Below are 19273 nucleotides of genomic sequence, written 5' to 3' on the forward strand. Positions count from 1 at the left end.
GTTTGTTACAGGCCCTTGCTCCTAACTATGGACTTTTAGAATTTTTAGATAAATGGCTTTCAAAGGTTGTTAGGATATATTAATTGGCTTTATCTTATATTTACCTCATTTTAAGCTTGCCACAGAAGGTCTTAAACCTCTGTTTTCAAGGTAGGAAACGTTTGTTCCTTGCTTCAAGCAGCAATCAAATTTATTACTAATGGTTGATCTATTACATGGCAAGCATTTTTAGGCAAAATTGATAATTGTTATCCAAAAGATAATTTGTACTATCAGATCACATGTTTATTCCTTTAAGTTTCTCCCTGCTTCAACACAGATACCTGAATTGGGTGCTATAGCAGCTATTTTTAAGATGTTAAAAGTCAAGCTTTTAATAATAGTAGATATATATATAGCTCATGGTTTATAATTGCTTAAAATTGGTCCATTTTTAATACTGCGAATTCTTAATTTTTACAGTTTATGCAAATGTGATTCAAATTTCTAAGAACAAAGGATATGTTCTCTAAATGACTGTCCTTTAAGTATTTGAAATAATTTTATAGTTTGTACACATCAAATTATAAAGATTTGTTCTTGATGTCCTCAATTTCTACCTCTACCATGTAATGGTGTTAATCCTAGAGGACTTAGTTATTACAGATAAATGATACTCATATTTCTAATTTAGAAGATTAAAATATATGTACATGTGACTAATGATTCATTTTTAGGCTTTCTAGTTGCAACTGCTCTAACAGAAAAAGCAACTAAAAATGCTGTTTATTTTCTATAATTACATAGTTATTGCCTATGTTATGGTGTATACTTTGTGTTCCAACTTAAATTAATAAAACAATATCTTCTTGGAAGAGAGAAGAGAGGGGAAATTGTGTCCTTGTGCATATCATTTAAATTATGCTTGCATGTTTTTAAGAAAATTTTAAAATTTGGATGCCAAGAAACTCCTTGCTAAATGTATATGACATCTTGTAATTAGGCATATTGATGTCTAGGTGAAATGAAGGAATTCACTTATTGACATATGCCATGATCCTGATTTAATATTGGGGAAGAAGGCATGTCCCCTATGTTTTTTCCACAGAATGCTGCAGAAGATATGCTGACTGTGTGCTTGCTGAATGCCCAGACCATGGTAACATAAGAGCTATATTGGGTATATGTTCTTGACTTACCTTAATTGTCAAATGTCCCAGGTTAGATAAATTGCCTAGCTTCAAGCTTTTAGACTTTGTGGGACAGAACATGGAGACTGTTAAGCTAGCTTAGGAAAAATTAATCTAAAGAAGAGTTAAAATGTCTCTTCTCCTTATTGTGTTCAGCTGACTCAACCATAGACTGGTCTAAAAATAATTCCAATATTGAGGATTCCAATTTTGAAGATGGCTGACAATCTTCAGCCAGCTGTGTTAATTTAACATAGTCTCCACTTTTCCTGAGAAGTAACAGCATATCTCTTGATACACAAGGCTACCTCTCCCACCCCAGAGGCCAAGCTTTGGGTCCTTAATGTTCTTAATTTGCAACTGAATTGGATACTTCAGGGACAAGTTAATCCTATTCCACCTTTAACTCTTGACCTTGTTTGTTAAGCAGACTGGCTGTCTCCACCCAGGCTCACCTGGATGGAGAGATTGCATGTCTGTTAAAGACACTTGCAGACCCCCCTGGCTTCAAAACTTACACAAGTGGATCTCCAAAGAGGGAGCCACATAGAACTCAGATCTATGTGTGTTTGTTTATGGACAAACATGGGTACCAGTGAGACGTGCGAGGCAAAGCACCGCATGGGGAGGTGAATTTCTGCTTCTGAGTCCCCAGGAAGTACACCTAATTGCATAGGGGTTAACGTCGAGAGGCTGTCCTTAAAATAATAAGGGAGCCTATTACCCCTCCTCTGAAAAAGATGTTATACAATATTTAAGAGGAATTACGGTCAATGCTTCCCCTCCTGGTTAAGGCCCGCCTTCTTATGAAGGATATTTATCCACTTGTTTTCTACCTCCTCGTGTTCTAATTAATAAAAAAAGGGAGGAATTGTACAGAGCCATATTGGGGCAGTCATGCACTTAGTCAGAGTTTGACTTTGGTCAAGGTTAACTTCTCCCAGATAGCCAGGATCCTGCTCCACCTAGGGCCGAGTGCTCAAAGTAAAGGTTAAGTTCATTGTTCCTCCAGGTCTAGGAATTCCTGAATTAAGCAGGTGACCCACCCAGCTGCCTGAGCAGTCAAGAGGAGGACCTCCAAGAGAAGCTAGACAACTTCCACCGGAACTCAGCCTGGAGTCTGGGGGGAAGGGTTTGCCCAAACTGTTAAAAGGTCTGGCGCCATTAAAGTTTCTGGCTTTGATCAGTGAATATTGTCTTAGCCATACTTCTTTTCACCCCTCTTCCCCATTTATCCCTCAGCTTCTGTTCCAGAAACCCACTTCGTAATAGCTGCAGGCAGCTATGGAACCTAACAGTATAAACGTTTAAATGGTAGTGGGGTAGGATAGTAAAGAGAGGGCTTATAAATAATGAGTTGACCAAAACTAGGGCCTGAAAAAGCCATATAGAAATTGAATCTTTCGTAAACTTATTAAACTATTTGAATTAAGACTAAAGGGTTTGGACAGAAGTATTTTGCATGGGTGGATATTACTATCCCCAGAAGTCGCAAGTAATTAAATAAATACTTCAGTGACTGATGTGAGATTTATTTCTACATGCTGGTAGTCTGGGAAAGCCCAGAATTCACCTTTACAAACAATAATGGTTATCACCATTGTTGGTTGCCATACAAAATTAGATGTTAAGATTCTATTTCTGTAAACAAGTCACATTTTGGTTACAGAGTATTATGAAAGCAAAATAGAACAAAACTGGAAATTTACTACCTACTGGCTAGGGATGAAAGTACGAAAGAGTGCTATGCAAGGCACACAGGCAGAAAAATAATCAGCAGTTTCATCCTGATCAGAACTCTAATATCTCTCCAGACAAGTTATGTTCTCTGACTCAGTACTGGCAGGACTATTATGGAGTCACCAAACTCTTATTAATTGGTACTGAGACCAACCCCAAAGAGTGCGCTTATGCCCAATACTGAATGCTTGATCGAAATTCTATAGCTGAGGAGGTCATAAATTCTAAGAGGAGACTTAATGCTGTAGTTTTGCTAAGTGGTCATATTGTCTAACTGACTTTTAAATACCTGTATTTATTTATATCTATCTAGTGATGCTTTCTCTGCCTTGATCACAGAAGCTTCTCTTCCCAGTAGACAGTGGTGAATACAGACTCATAACTGCCCCAAGTGCTGAGAATAAATGACTGAGTGCTTAGGAATAAATAAAATAATCTATTAGCAGTTTGAAGAAGGCTCAAGGGATATTACTGAAGCGATGATAGAATTTAAGAGAGAGAGGGCAGAAGGAGTCCTATGTTGAGTGCTTTTTGCACTAAAGAACTCACAGTACTTGTGATTACCTGCAACTAATATTCATGAAATTGGCATTGTCAGCATTTCGTTAGGAAGAGAGGAATGAGAATCTCCATTTCATGAGGAACTACTGTCAGTTAATAGTTTCTAGAAGTAATTTATACCCCCTCCGAGTTATTTACCTGCTGTCATGTTGTCTGTACTTCAATAAATGTCCCCAGAATACCATGTTCATGTTAGCAAAGCTAGTTAATATCAGTGGAATACACACATACACACATACAGACACACATACACATAACAAGCACATGCACACGCACATGTACGCACATACAGACACACACATACAGACACAGACACACACACAAACACACACACACACACACACACACACACACACACACAATCATAAATTTGTAGGGTATTAGGAAAAACAAGGATTTTAGTTGGAGACCAAGGAGGATGACAAAGGCAATAGAGGTGAAAATAACAGTTCTTAGTAAAATATGTGAAATTGTCAAAAATAACAAAAAGATATTTTTTAAAGACTAGTACTAGCATTTTGATGAACTAGAAAATTTATTGTCTGTGTTTATTCTCCCATTGGGATCTTCAGTACTGTTAGCAATCACCAGTCTTAGCAATAACAATTCCTATGAATTGAATCTGAAAGGTTCTCCAGCAGCTCATATTTAGAGTTCTGAAGCTCCATGCCCTGAATGTGGAGGCAGGCTCTTGGAAGTGACATGTCCTCTATACCCTGTGTCCCTCCATGCAGACCAGACTCTGCCAAAAGCCTTTCTGCATGTATCTTTGATCAAACATCAAAGCAAATTTGAAGGCATTGGGTATGTTTGGTAGCAGAATTTAGTTTGTTTCCCTTCTAAGCAATCTTCATGGGCTTCTTTTCTCTCTGAAAGTACATGTTTTTGCTGACAATTGATTTTCATTAGTGTTTGGCAGATTTTCTGACTTCTTTATTCTGTTTTGAATCAAGTTTATGAATTCTATTTTTCTAAGCACTCATCCACTTAATTTATAATTTCTAAGTTGTTCATACTGTCCTCACTATTTTTAGTGTGTTCAGCCTTTGCTGTGATATCCCCATTTCTCATTCCTAATATGGTTTATTTGCCCAATCTCTCATTTATTTGCTTCATTTGTCCCAGGAGAGGTCTTTGCTTTTTTATTAGCCTTTTCAAAAGACTAAATTTTGTTCATTATCAGCATGTATATTTGTTTCTTAATTATTTCCAGTTGTATTGTTTATTATTCTCCCTGTGCTTTGTATTATTGTTGATATAATAAATTATCACAATTTTAGCATCTTAAAATAGCTCATATTCATTTCCTTCAATTTTTAGAGGTTGGAAGTTGCCCCACTCACAAGGTTCTAAATGCATGGGGTCATCAGGGCTATATTTCTTTTTGGGAAAATCTAGTGGAAAAATCTGGTTCCTTCTCCTTCTTTGACTTTGCCATTCTCATTCTGTTAGATGATATGGTCCCTTCAAACCCCGGGGAGAGAAGGATCCTGAGCAGGACAATTTCCTACTCAATCTCCCTGCCATCAAGGACAGTATGGTGGCCTGACTTTTGTTCCTTGGTCCCTGTCACATAGCATAAGTCACATATTAACTAATCTTGGTTCTTCATGGTATAATATGCTCCACCTCAGCCAAGAAAGATTCCTCGTTCTTTTTTTCTTTTCTTTTATTTGGGTATTTTTTTATTTACATTTCTAATGTATTCCCTTTCTTGGTTTCCCCTCCAGAAACCCCCAACCCATCCCCCTTCTCCTGCCTCTAGTTGGTGCTCCCCTACCTACCTACCCACTCCCTTGTCCTCTTCATAGCATTCCCCTACAGTGGGGCACTGAACCTTCATAAGACCAATGGCCTCTTCTCCCATTGATGCCAACAAGGCCAGCTTCTGCTACATATGCAGCTGGAGCCCTGGGTCCCTCCATGTGTACTCTTTGGTTGGTGGTTTAGTCCCTGGGAGCTCCAGGGTATCTGGTTGGTTGATATTGTTATTCTTCCTACAGGGTTGCAAACCCCTTCACCTCCTTCAGCTCTTTCTCTAACTCCTCTGTTGAGGACTCATGCTCAGTCCAATGGTTGGCTGTGAGCATCCCCCTCTGTATTTGTCAGGCTCTGGCAGGGCTTATATCAAACTTCTGTCAGCAAGCAATTCTTGGCTTCTGCAATAGTGACTGTATATGGGATGGAACCACAAGTAGGGCAGTCTCTGAATGGCCTTTCCTTCTGTCTCTGCTCTATACTTTGTTTCTATATTTCCTCTGATGACTATTTTGTTCCCCCTTCTAAGAAGGACTGAAACATCCATACTTTGGTCTTCCTTCTTCTTGAGCTTCATGCGGTCTGTAAATTGTATCTTGGCTGTTCTGTCCCAGCTATACCACTCCTGGGCATATACACAAATGATGCACCAACATATAACAAGGACACATGATCTACTATGTTCATAGAAGCCTTATTTATAATAGCCAGAAGCTGAGAAGAACCAAGATGTCCTTCAACAGTAGAATGGGTACAGAAATTGTGGTACATTTAAACAATGGAGTACTACTCAGCTATTACAAACAATGACTTCATGGAATTCTTAGGCAAATGGATGTAAGTAGAAAATATCATCCTGAGTGAGGTAATCCAATCACAAAAGAGCACACATAGTATGCACTCACTGATAAGTGGATATTAAGCCAAATGATTCCTCCTTTTTTTTTAAATTTGATATATTCTTTATTTACATTTCAAATGATTTCCCCTTTCCTTGATTCCCCCTCCCAGAAAGTCCCATAAGCCCTCTTCCCTCCCCCTGCTCCTCATCCACCACTTCCCACTTCCCTCTTCTGGCATTCCCCTACATTGCTGCACTGAGCCTTTCCAGAAGCAGGGGCCACTCTTTCCTTCTTCCTGGACATCATTTGATATGTGGCTTATGTCTTGGAATTCCAAGCTTCAAGGATAATATCCACTTATCAGTGAGTGCATACCATAAGTGTTCTTTTGAGACTGGGTTACCTCACTTAGGATGATGTTCTCCAGCTCCATCCAATTGTCTAAGAATTTCTTGAATTCATTGTTTCTAATGGCTGATAGTACTCCATTGTGTATATATACCACATTTTTTGTATCCATTCCTCCATTGAGGGACATCTGGATTCTTTCCAGCTTCTGGCTATTATAAATAGAGCTGCTATGAACATTATCCTTATTACATGCTGGGGAATCCTCTGGGTACATGCCCAGGAGTGGTAAAGCAGGGTCCTCCGGAAGTGTCATGCCCAGTTTCCTGAGGAACCACCACACTGATTTCCAGAGTGGTTGTACCAGCTTGCAATCCCACCAGCAGTGGAGGAGTGTTCCTCTTTCTCCACATCTTTGCCAACACCTGCTGTCTCCTGAGTTTTTAATCGTAGCCATTCTGACTGGTGTGAGGTGAAATCTCAGGGTTGTTTTGATTTGCATTTCCCTAATGACTAATGATTTTGAACCTTTCTTAAGATGCTTCTCAGCCATCTGAAGTTCTTCAGGTGAAAATTTTTTGTTTAGCTCTGTACTCCAATTTTAATAGGGTTATTTGGTTTTCTGGGGTCTAACTTCTTAAGTTCTTTGTATATATTGGATATTAGCCCTCTGTCAGATGTAGGGTTGGTGAAGATCTTTTCCCAATTTGTTGGTTGCCGATTTGTCCTTTTTTATGATGTCCTTTGCCTTACAGAAACTTTGTAATCTTATGAGGTCCCATTTGTCAATTCTTGATCTTAGAACATAAACTATTGGTGTTCTGTTCAGGAACTTTTCCCCTGTTCCCATGTCCTCAAGGGTCTTCCACAGTTTCTTTTCTATTAGTTTCAGTGTGTCTGGATTTGTGTGGAGGTCCTTGATCCACTTGGAAGTGAGCTTAGTACAAGGAGAGAAGAACGGATCAATTTGCATTCTTCTGCATGCTGACCTCCAATTGAACCAGCACCATTTGTTGAAAAGGCTATCTTTTTTCCACTGGATGTTTTCAGCTCCTTTGTTGAAGATCAAATGACCATAGGTGTGTGGGTTCATTTCTGAGTCTTCAATCCTATTCAATTGATCCACGTGCCTGTCATTGTACCAATACCATGCAGTTTTTAACACGATTGCTCTGTAGTATTGCTTGAGGTCCAGGATAATGATTCCCCCAGAATTTCTTTTACTCTTGAGAATAGTTTTTAGCTATCCTGGGTTTTTTGTTATTACAGATGAATTTGAGAATTGCTCTTTCTAACTCTGTGAAGAACTGAGTTGGTATTTTGATGGGGATTGTGATGAATCTGTATATTTCTTTTGGCAAGATGGCAATTTTAACTATATTAATCCTGCGAATCCAAGAGCATGGAAGATTTTTCCATTTTCTGAGGTCTTCTTTGATTTCCTCCTTCAGAGACCTGAAGTTTTCTCATGCAGATCTTTCACTTGTTTGGTCAGAGTCACACCAAGATACTTTATATTGTTTGTGGCTATTGTGAAGGGGGTCATTTCCCTAATTTCTTTCTCACCTGCTTATCCTTTGAATATAGGAAGGCTACTGATTGGCTCGAGATGATTTTATAACCAGCCGCTTTGTTAAAGTTGTTTATCAGCTGTAGGAGTTCTCTGGTGGAGTTTTTTGGGTCACTTAATTATACTATCATATCATCTGCGAATTGTGATAGTTTGACTTCTTCCTTTCCAATTTGTATCCCTTTGACCTCCTTATGTTGTCTAATTGCTCTAGCTAGTACCTCAAGTACTATATTGAAAAGACATGGAAAGAGGGAGCACCCTTATCTAGTCCCTGATTTTAGTGGGATTGCTTCAAGTTTCTCTCCATTTAGTTTAACGTTGGCTACCAGTCCGCTGTATATAGTTCTATAACCCGTAAATAAATAGATGGGGTCATAGAAAGTCTTCCAACCAAAAAAAGCACAGGACCAGATGGTTTTAGCTCAGAATTCTATCAGACCTTCAAAGAAGACCTAACAACAATACTCTTCAAACTATTCCACAAAATAGAAACAGAAGGAACACTACCAAGCTCATTCTACAAAGCCACAATTACACTGAAACCAAAATCACACAAAGATCCAACAAAGAAGGAGAACTTCAGACCAACTTCCCTTATGAACATCGATGCACAAATACTCAATAAAATTCTTTCCAACAGAATCCAAGAACACATCAAAACGATCGTTCACCAAGATCAAGTAGGCTACATCCCAGGGATGCAGGTATTGTTCAATATATGGAAATCCATCAATGCAATCCACTACATAAACAAACTCAAAGAAAAAAGCCACATGATCATTTCATTAGATGTTGAAAAAGCATTTGCAAAATTCAGCATGATTTTTTCATGCTAAAAGTCTTGGAAAGAACAGAAATTCAAGGCCCATACCTAAACATATTAAAAGCAATATACAGCAAACTGATTAAAAGGAACCTTTCCTCTCCTGTCCATTGCCTTAAACACTACTTCAAACCCCCAACAGGTCTAGCTTAGTAAATGCCTTTTGTCTAAAAGAACATCACATCCAAAATTCCTTTTCTTCCACTCCCAGAAACCAAATATATTTCATCATCAAATTATAATATCAGGACAAATCCTCATCTGCCTTTACCAATGTCTCAGCCCCTGTCATCTTCCTCAGTCTCTTCCTCCTCCTCCCCCTCATCTTCCTCCTTCTCCTCGGTCTTTTCTTCTTTGTCCTTATTCTTATTCCTTTCCTTTTTCTTATTCTTATTTTTATTCTTATTTTTCTCATTCTATTGTGAGGGTCCTTGTGATGACATTGGACACTCTAAGAAAAGCATACATTAAATTTAGCTGATTGGCATCTCAATACAACCTGCAACCTTAACACATCTTTGCCATGTAAACTAATATGTTAAATGTTCTGGAATTATCTTTTGGATATGGTCAGGGAATTTCTATTTGTCTTTTACTTTGTTCATTTTATTTTCCTTTATTTTATATAACCTTTTACCAATATTTAAAATTTTAGTTTTCCATATCACCTCATGTGTGTCTTTAAGGTTATAATTGTTTTTTTTTTTTTTTTTTAAAGTGGCATGAGATACATCCAAAACTGCTGTTTTGGAATCCAGTTTTTTTCAGTAAGAATATATTCCATTTTCTTTAACCCATGTAAAATATGACAGGTATTTCTTTAAAATATGAGTTTTGTTTTTCATTCAAAATTTATCCTGTCTACAATAAATAGAGGTATGGGAGATGGAGCAGATTCTGGGGAAATACCCAGCCAGTGATAGGCACAACTTGAGACCCATCCCATGAGCAAGTACCAATTTCTCATCCCATGAGCGAGTACCAATTTCTTATCCAATGAGCAAGTACACAACTAATGATACCCTGTTAAGTTTGGAGACAGGAGCATATTGTCCTCTGAGGGAGTCTAGGCAGCAGCTGCTTCAGAATGATGCAGAGATCCACAACCAAACAGTAGATTGAGCTTAGAGACTCTTCTGGAAAAGTTGAGGTAGGGATTGTGGGTCCCAAAGGAGATAGGAATCCCACAGGAAGACCAACAGAGTCAACTAACCTGGACCATTGGGGCTCTCGGAGACTGAACATCCAATCAGAAAACATATAGGGTGTGGACCTAGGGCCCCTGCACTTGTGTAGCACATATGCAGCTAAGTCTTTATGTCTGTCCTGAACAATGGGAACAGGGGTTATCCTCCAAAGCTGTTGCCTGACTTTGGGATATGTTCTTCTAGGTTCTGCCTTGTCTGTCCTCAGTTTGACAGGATGCACCTAGCCTGGAAGAGATTTTATGTGCCAGAGTGAGCATGTATCCTGAGTGGATACCAGAGAAGAAGAGGCAGGATGGGGAGCAAAGATTGTGGGAAGGGGTGAATGGTGAAAAAGCAGTGAGCAGGATGTGGTTATTATTTGGTGAATAGGATTAGTATAGATTAATCTGGAATAACTTATCCAGCCTCATTGTTTTTTCCCTTGATTCCTTTCCTTTGAGACTGTATCAGGAGGTTGTAGAACTTTTGATATTTGGTGCTTAACTGGTAAGAATAAACCACCACGGTGGACTTCCTTATAATTCTAGTCCGGATCTTTGCTTTATTTGTATTTTCACATTGCTTTAATGCTGTATAAATTTGTTGTTTTCTGAACACAATGCTTTCAAATTAATGAACAAAATCAAAAGATGATCTTTGTGGTGCTATGAATGTGCTTGACCGAGTGAGTGTCACTATTAGAAGGTGTTGGAGGAGGTGTGTCAGTGTGTAGGAGGGCTTTGCAACTCTCCTCCTAGCTGCTCAAGGACAGTCTGCTCCTTGTTTCCTTTGAATGAATTCTCAGCTCCTCCAGTGCTCTGTCTGCCTGGACACTGCTTCATTTCCTGCCATGATGATAATGGACTGAAATTGAACCTGTTATCCCTCCCTAATTAAATGTTGTCCTTAATAAGAGTTGCCTTGTTTATAGTATCTGTTTACAGCAGTAAAATGCAAACTAAGAATTTCCTAAAAGATTATGTTTGCTCTCTGGAGATGTGAGGGAGGGAAAGCTAAAAATATTAAGCACCTACTGTTTGCCTTGGCATTAACAGATTTGTAAGTTATTTTCTTTTTTCCCACTCTTTTTCAAGTTGTTATTATATCCACTCAATAGTGGGCAAAAGAAAGCTATGAGGACTTAAGAAGTTTGCTCCGTATTTATCTACCTAGTAGAATTAATTTAATACCCAGACCAATTAGATTTATTCATACTGAGGCTTTGGAAAAGGAACTTAGTAAAAGGACAGTTGATTAGGGGGGGCGGCAGCGGCGGTGGCGGCAGTGCAGCAGTGGCTGGTCCAGCTGAAGGGCCATCAGCAGTGGAACCAAGGCGACACAGGGTCCAGTTAGGCCCAGCGCCCACGACCACTGACCTTCTCTGGCCAGCAGGGCTGCAAGCAGCTGCGGATTTGCGGTGCCTTTTGCTGCACGGAAGCCACTTCAGAACTCAGCCTCCCGCCAGTCAGGAGAGGCTCACCTCCATCTTGGTTTTGGACTCCAGAGAGATCGGACAGACTGAGGTACACAAACATAACCCGAGGCCAACATCGCGGGGGTCTGAGCCCGACGAGCGTTGGCCTGCACCCAGGCCATGGGCTGTTCGGGGGGCCATTGGGGTGCCAACCCAGCCAGGAGGTTTTTTGCCCTGGCCAGCACACGCGCCGCCATTTTGCCTACAGGACCCAGAGAGCTCGGGAGGGCAGAGACGGCTAACAAGCATAGCCTGAGGCTAACAAAGCGGGGGTCTAGGCCCCAACAGGCCCTGGACTGACCCAAAGAACTGGGCGGCTTGGAGGGCCATCTGTGTGTCAACCTGCCCAGGAGGTTGTTAGCCCAGCAGACTCTCCCAGCACTTTCAGGGAATGGGAATGCTCACGCCCGCCATCCTGGTCACCTGGCAGACCCCTTTGACAGTCATAGCTTGAGGGGAACTTTGCTCGTACCTTGGCCTCCCAGGCTTCTGCATGGACCCAGGGCCTGGGCGGCCAGGCTAACCTTGTGTGCGCCAGCCCGGTTGGGGGATCAGCTGCCCAGAGGAGTGATCAGCACGTGGGTGAGGTCCCGGCAACATATATCGTCTACGCTCCCTGAGGTGCACACGGGCTCCATCTGGTTCACAGACACAATCTGGGGCAAAGCACACTAGAGCTGCAAGGGCACCCAAGAACACATCAACAGGCCAGCGGGGAGAAGTCCGTGTGCTCCGGTGAATCCAGCAGGCCCCAGCAGGAGCCTTCGGGTGCCTGCTTTGGGATCTGAACGACCAGGGCCACAGCACTCGGTCTTCAGGAAGTGCGGGAGACCTGGTGTGCACCCAGAGACAGTCTGGGAGCTCGCAGCCCTTGCAAGGGAAACACAAAAATCATGAAAGAAATCCAGGAGAATACAAAAGCCAACAATGAGGAAACGCAAAAAAAACTTAAAGAAATACAGGAGAACTTTGGTCAACAGGCTGAGGTCATGAAAGAGGAAACACAAAAATCTCTTAAAGAATTACAGGAAAGCACAAACAAGCAAGTGAAGGAGCTAAGTAAAACCATCCAGGATCTAAAATCAGAAGTAGAAACAACTAAGAAAACTCAAAGGGAGACAACTTTGGAGATAGAAAGCCTTGGGAAGAAATCAGGGGACAGAGATGCAAATATCAACAACAGAATACAAGAGATAGAAGAAAGAATCTCAGATGCTGAAGATTCCATAGAAACCATGGACTCAACAGTTAAAGAAAATGCAAAATTCAAAAAGCTTGTAACCCAAAATATCCAGGAAATCCAGGACACAAAGAGAAGACCAAACCTAAGGATTATAGGCATAGATGAGAGTGAAGATTTACAACTTAAAAGGCCAGCAAATATCTTCAATAAAATTATGGAAGAAAACTTCCCTAACCTAAAGAGAGAGATGCCCATGAATATACAAGAAGCCTACAGAACTCCAGTCTGGACCAGAACAGAAATACTTCCCGTAACATAATAATCAAAACACCAAATGCTCTAAACAAAGAAAGAATATTAAAGGCAGTAAGAGAAAAAGGCCAAGTAACATATAAAGGAAGACCTATCAGAATCACAGCAGACTTTTCACCTGAGACTATGAAGGCTAGAAGGTCCTGGGCAGATCTCATGCAGACTCTAAGAGAACACAATGCCAACCAAAACTACTGTATCCAGCAAAACTCTCAATCACCGTAGATGGAGAAACTAAGATATTTCATGACAAAACCAAGTTTACCCAATATCTATCCACAAACCCAGCCCTACAAAGGATAATAGGAGGATAACACCAATACAAGGAGGGAAACTTCACCCTGAAAAAGCAAGATAGTAACCTTTCAGCAAGCCCAAAAGAAGTTAAGCAATCAAATTTAAAAAATAACGTCAAAAATGACAGGAAGTAACAATCACTACTCCTTAATATCTCTTAACATCAATGGACTTAATGCCCCAATAAAAAGACACAGACTAACTGACTGGATACGTAAATAGGACCTTACGTTTTGCTGATTACAGGAAACACACCTCAGGGTCAAAGACAAACACTACCTTAGAGTAAAAGGCTGGAAAACAATTTTACAAGCAAGTGGTCTCAGGAAACAAGCTGGAGTAGCCATTTTAATATCAGATAAAATTGACTTTCAACCCAAAGTCATCAAAAGAGACTCTGAGGGACACTTCTTGTTGGTCAAAGGAAAAATACAACAAGAAGAACTCTCAATCCTGAACATCTATGCTCCAAATGCAAGGGCACACTCTTTCGTAAAAGAAACTTTATTGAAACTCAAAGCACACATTGCACCTAACACATTGATTGTGGGTGACTTCAACACTGCACTTTCCTCATTGGACCGATCAGGAAAACAGAAACTAAACAGGGACACAATGAAACTAATTGAAGCTTTGGACCAATTAGATTTAACAGATATATATAGAACATTCGATCCTAAAGCAAAAGAATATACCTTTTTCTCAGCACCTCATGGAACCTTCTCCAAAATCGACCATATAATTGGTCACAAGACAGACCTCAACAAATATAAGAAGATCGAACTAATCCCATGGCTCCTATCAGATCACTATGGAGGAAAAGTGGTCTTCAATAGCAACAAAAACAACATAAAACCCACGCACATGTGGAAACTGAACAATATTCTACTCAATGATACCTTGGTCAAGGAAGAAATAAGGAAAGAAATTAAAGACTTTTTAGAACACAATGAAAATAAGACACAACATACCCAAATCTATGGGACACAATGAAAGCAGTGCTAAGAGGAAAACTCATAGCCCCGAGGGCCTCCAAAAAGAAAATGGAGAGAGCATACATTACCAGCTTAATGACACACCTGAAAGCCCTGGAACAAAAAGAAGCTATTTCACCCAGGAGGAGTAGAAGGCAGGAAATCATCAAACTCAGGGCCGAAATCAATCAAGTAGAAACAAAGAGAACCATACAAAGAATCAACAAAACCAGGAGCTGGTTCTTTGAGAAAATCAACAAGATAGACAAACCCTTAGCCAGACTGACCAAAGGGCACAGAGAAAGTATCCAAATTAACAAACTTAGAAATGAAAAGGGAGATATAACAACGGAAACTGAGGAAATCCAAAAAATCATCAGATCCTACTACTAGAGCCTGTACTCAACACAACTGGAGAATCTGGAGGAAATGGACAATTTCCTTGACAGATACCAAATACCAAAATTAAATCAGGACCAACTAGACCATCTAAACAGTCCCATAATGCCTAAAGAAATAGAAGGAGTCATAGAAAGTCTTCCAACCAAAAAAAAAAAAAAAAAAAACACAGGACAAGATGGTTTCAGTGCAGAATTCTATCAGACCTTCAAAGAAGAGTTAACACCAATACTCTTCAAACTATTCCACAAAATAGAAACAGAAGGAACACTACCCAATTCCTTCTACGAAGCCACAATTACGCTGATACCAAAACCACACAAAGATCCAACAAAGAAAGAAAACTTCAGACCAATTTCCCTTATGAACATCGATGCAAAAATACTCAATAAAGTTCTTGCCAACCGAATCCAAGAACACATCAAAACAATCATCCACCATGATCAAGTAGGCTTTATCCCGGGAGTGCAGGGTTGGTTCAATATACGGAAATCCATTAATGCAATCCACTACATAAACAAACTCAAAGAAAAAAACCACATGGTCATTTCATTGGATGCTGAAAAAGCATTTGACAAAATTCAGCATCCTTTCATGCTTAAAGTCTTGGAGAGAACAGGAATTCAAGGCCCATACCTAAACATAGTAAAAGCAATATACAGCAAACCGGTAGCCAGCATCAAACTAAATGGAGAGAAACTTGAAGCAATCCCACTGAAATCAGGGACCAGACAAGGCTGCCCCCTTTCTCCTTATCTTTTCAATATTGTACTTGAGGTACTAGCTCAGGCAATTCGACAACATAAGGAGGTCAAAGGGATACAAATCAGAAAGGAAGAAGTCAAACTATCATTATTTGCAGACAACATGATAGTCTACCTAAGTGACCCAAAAAACTGCACTAGAGAGTTCCTACAGCTGATAAACAACTTCAGCAAAGTGGCAGGTTATAAAATCAACTCAAGCAAATCAGTGGCCTTCCTATACTCAAAGGATAAGCAGGCTGAGAAAGAAGTTAGGGAAATGACCCCCTTCACAATAGCCACAAACAGTATAAAGTATCTTGGGGTGACTCTTACCAAACATGTGAAAGATCTGTATGACAAGAACTTCAAGACTCTAAAGAAGGAAATGGAAGAAGACCTCAAAAAATGGGAAAACCTCCTATGCTCATGGATCAGTAGAATCAATATAGTTAAAATGGCCATTTTGCCAAAAGCAATATACAGATTCAATGCGATATCCATCAAAATCCCAACTCAATTCTTCACAGAGTTAGAAAGAGCAATTATCAAATTCATCTGGAACAACACAAAACCCAGGATAGCTAAAACTATTCTCAGCAACAAAAGAAAGTCTGGGGGAATCAGTATCCCTGACCTCAAGCAATACTACAGAGCAATAGTGTTAAAAACTGCACGGTATTGGTACAGTGACAGGCAGGAGGATCTATGGCCACTTGATCCTCGACAAAGAGGCTGAAAACATCCAATGGGAAAAAGATAGCCTTTTCAACAAATGGTGCTGGTTCAACTGGAGGTCAGCATGCAGAAGAATGCGAATTGATCCATCCTTGTCTCCTTATACTAAGCTCAAATCCAAATGGATCAAGGACCTCCACATAAAGCCAGACACTGAAGCTAATAGAAAAGAAACTGGGGAAGACCCTTGGGGACATGGGTACAGTGAGAAAGTTTATGAACAGAACACCAATAGCATATGCTCTAAGATCAAGAATTGACAAATGGGACCTCATAAAATTACAAAGTTTCTGTAAGACAAAGGACACCATTAAGAGGACAAATCGGCAACCAACAAATTGGGAAAAGATCTTCACCAATCCTACATCAGATAGAGGGCTAATATCCAATATATATAAAGAACTCAAGAAGTTAGACTCCAGAAAACCAAACAACCCTATTAAAAAATGGGGTACAGAGTTAAACAAAGAATTCTCACCTGTAGAACTTCGGATGGCAGAGAAGCATCTTAAAAAATGCTCAACTTCATTAGTCATTAGGGAAATGCAAATCAAAACAACCCTGAGATTTCACCTTACACCAGTCAGAATGGCTAAGATTAAAAATTCAGGAGACAGCAGGTGTTGGAGAGGGTGTGGAGAAAGAGGAACACTCCTCCACTGCTGGTGGGGTTGCAAATTGGTACAACCACTCTGGAAATCAGTCTGGCGGTTCCTCCGAAAACTGGGCACCTCATTTCCAGAAGATCCTGCTATACCACTCCTGGGCATATACCCAGAGGATTCCCCACCATGTAATAAGGATACATGCTCTACTATGTTCATAGCAGCCCTATTTATAATTGCCAGATGCTGGAAAGAATCCAGGTATCCCTCAACAGAAGAGTGGATGCAAAAAATGTGGTTTATCTACAAAATGGAGTACTATCCAGCCATTAGAAACAATGAATTCATGAAATTCTTAGGCAAATCGATGGAGGTAGAGAACATCATACTAAGTGAGGTAACCCAGACTCAAAAGGTGAATCATGGTATGCACTCACTAATAAGTGGATATTAACCTAGAAAACTGGAATACCCAAAACATAATCCACACATCAAATGAGGTACAAGAAGAAAGGAGGAGTGGCCCCTTGTTCTGGAAAGACTCAGTGAAGCAGTATTCAGCAAAACCAGAACGGGGAAGTGGGAAGGGGTGGGTGGGAGGACAGGGGGAGAGAAGGGGGCTTACGGGACATTCGGGGGGTGGGGGGCTAGAAAAGGGGAAATCATTTGAAATGTAAATAAAAAATACATCGAATAAAAAAAAAAGAAAAAGAAAAAGGACAGTTTTAACACTAGAGAAGTTTTATTTTTTGTTTTCTCTAAAGAGAATTGGTCCTGGAAGTTATTGATTTTAGAGAGGTGTTTGACTGGGTAAACACACTGAGTTTTCAATAATGTTTCTTGTACCACACATAGCACATGATCAGGAAGCAAACTCCAGAAGTTTCTAGAAGTATGTACTTACAGTTGCTTATCTTGACTGGTAGTGACTGCCTACTTCTTGTTTTCATATTTAATATCTTTGTATTAAATACTAGAGTATATTGCAGAGAAGTACAAAGACAAATAGGCTCTGAATGGAGGATTCCTAGTAGATAGCTGACAATATCTGTAGACAATGTTAATTGCCATACTTATAAGGATACTTCTGTCATATAGGCACCAGGTGTGCTACTAAAATATCTCCTAAATAACTATGTTGTAGAAATCAAAGTCTAGTGCTATAGTGAACAATTCTTAACTTTAGGGGCAAAATTAATGGCCAATTAAATATACAGATTAATTTTACAGGATGAAAAGTTCTAGAAGTGAGCCAGGTAGTATTACTCATTGCCTGATTTAGAAGAACTTACCAGGCAGGGGCTGTAGATACTTACCTGGCAGGGGACATACCATGACCATGATGGTGGTTTTCCCAGGGCGAGGCTTACCTATTGCATTCTGGATGTGCTGACCCCTGAGATTTCCCCAAATGCAGGAAACTCTACTGCATAATTTGTGGTAGTGGGGGACTGCGTTTGTGCTCCCCCCTAGGGGCAGTGAGAAGTAGATACAGCTATACTTTTCCCATAGTGAGTCTGTTTTGTTCTCATATATAATCTCTTTTCAACATTTTGCACATCAGTCATTTCAATTGCAGTGTAATTTGTGATAAGATAGCTCAACTCATGTACCTTAAATGTAATGTTTTACACATACACAAATGTGTTCTCCTAATACATATGCAATGATATTAGTACATTTTCACTTATGCGGTTTCTTATCTGCACAGTTATGAATTGCTGATGAGTCAATACACTGTGATATTGCTAATTGAGAAAGTACACAAAGATATAAATATGCTACTTAATGCTGCATAGGTCCACAGGAGTTTTAGCTATGTTGTGTGTGACACTTCTGTTCCCTTCTGAAGAGAGAGCCTTCTTTTCTGCCATGCAGAGATGAAGACCAGAGAGAAGTGACTGTAAGTGCCATATTGGATATGTAGACCCTTCTTAGAGGAGGTCTGTATCCCCCTCATCCTGTCTCTTAAAAGTGAGATAAACATTGTTATTTCCTTGTATTAATTTCAGGTTCTGCTTTTCTCACCAGTCACCAATTCTATTTTGGATTTCCTGTTCATTTTAGCATATATCTAATTATCAATAAATTTAGTAAATCTAATCCCTTGTTAGAGTTTGAAATACTGTACTGTCTACAGGCTGTGTTTTGTGAACTACATATTTTTTCTTAATTATGGGTCATATTCCTCTGCTTCTCTGTAAGAATCATCATTTTATTATATTTCAGATACTGAGTAAGGAATAAACAAGGTGATAAAAGTGTCATAATTTGAGGTTTTGGTTCTTTTCCATAGTATGTCGGCTCCTACATTCTTTTGCTTCACCGTGCTGCAAAATTGTGCTTTTTTTTTTTCTGATTTCTCTTACTGCGAAGTTGAATTGTGGCATAGTCACAGCTTAATTAGATTGAGTTTAACCTGACTTTAGCCTTACCATCAAGCTCCTACATTTTAGCTACCTTGTTTTTGTGTTATTTGAGCTAAAAGGAAGTTGAGTGCAATTTCAAGCATTTTATTGTTCATCCTCGAGTTCAACTTTAGCAGTG

General features: G+C 39.7%; 1 non-coding gene across 1 annotated transcript; it reads left to right on the forward strand.

The window, feature by feature from the left end:
• The first annotated feature begins 18034 nt into the window (after positions 1-18034).
• On the forward strand, positions 18035-18198 carry LOC127695651 (U1 spliceosomal RNA). Its single transcript, XR_007980027.1, has one exon. It is a non-coding gene; the product is annotated as a U1 spliceosomal RNA (small nuclear RNA).
• The last annotated feature ends 1075 nt before the right edge of the window (positions 18199-19273 follow it).

This window comes from Apodemus sylvaticus, chromosome 10 (assembly GCF_947179515.1).
Source record: "Apodemus sylvaticus chromosome 10, mApoSyl1.1, whole genome shotgun sequence".
Classification (NCBI taxonomy): Eukaryota; Metazoa; Chordata; class Mammalia; order Rodentia; family Muridae; genus Apodemus; species Apodemus sylvaticus.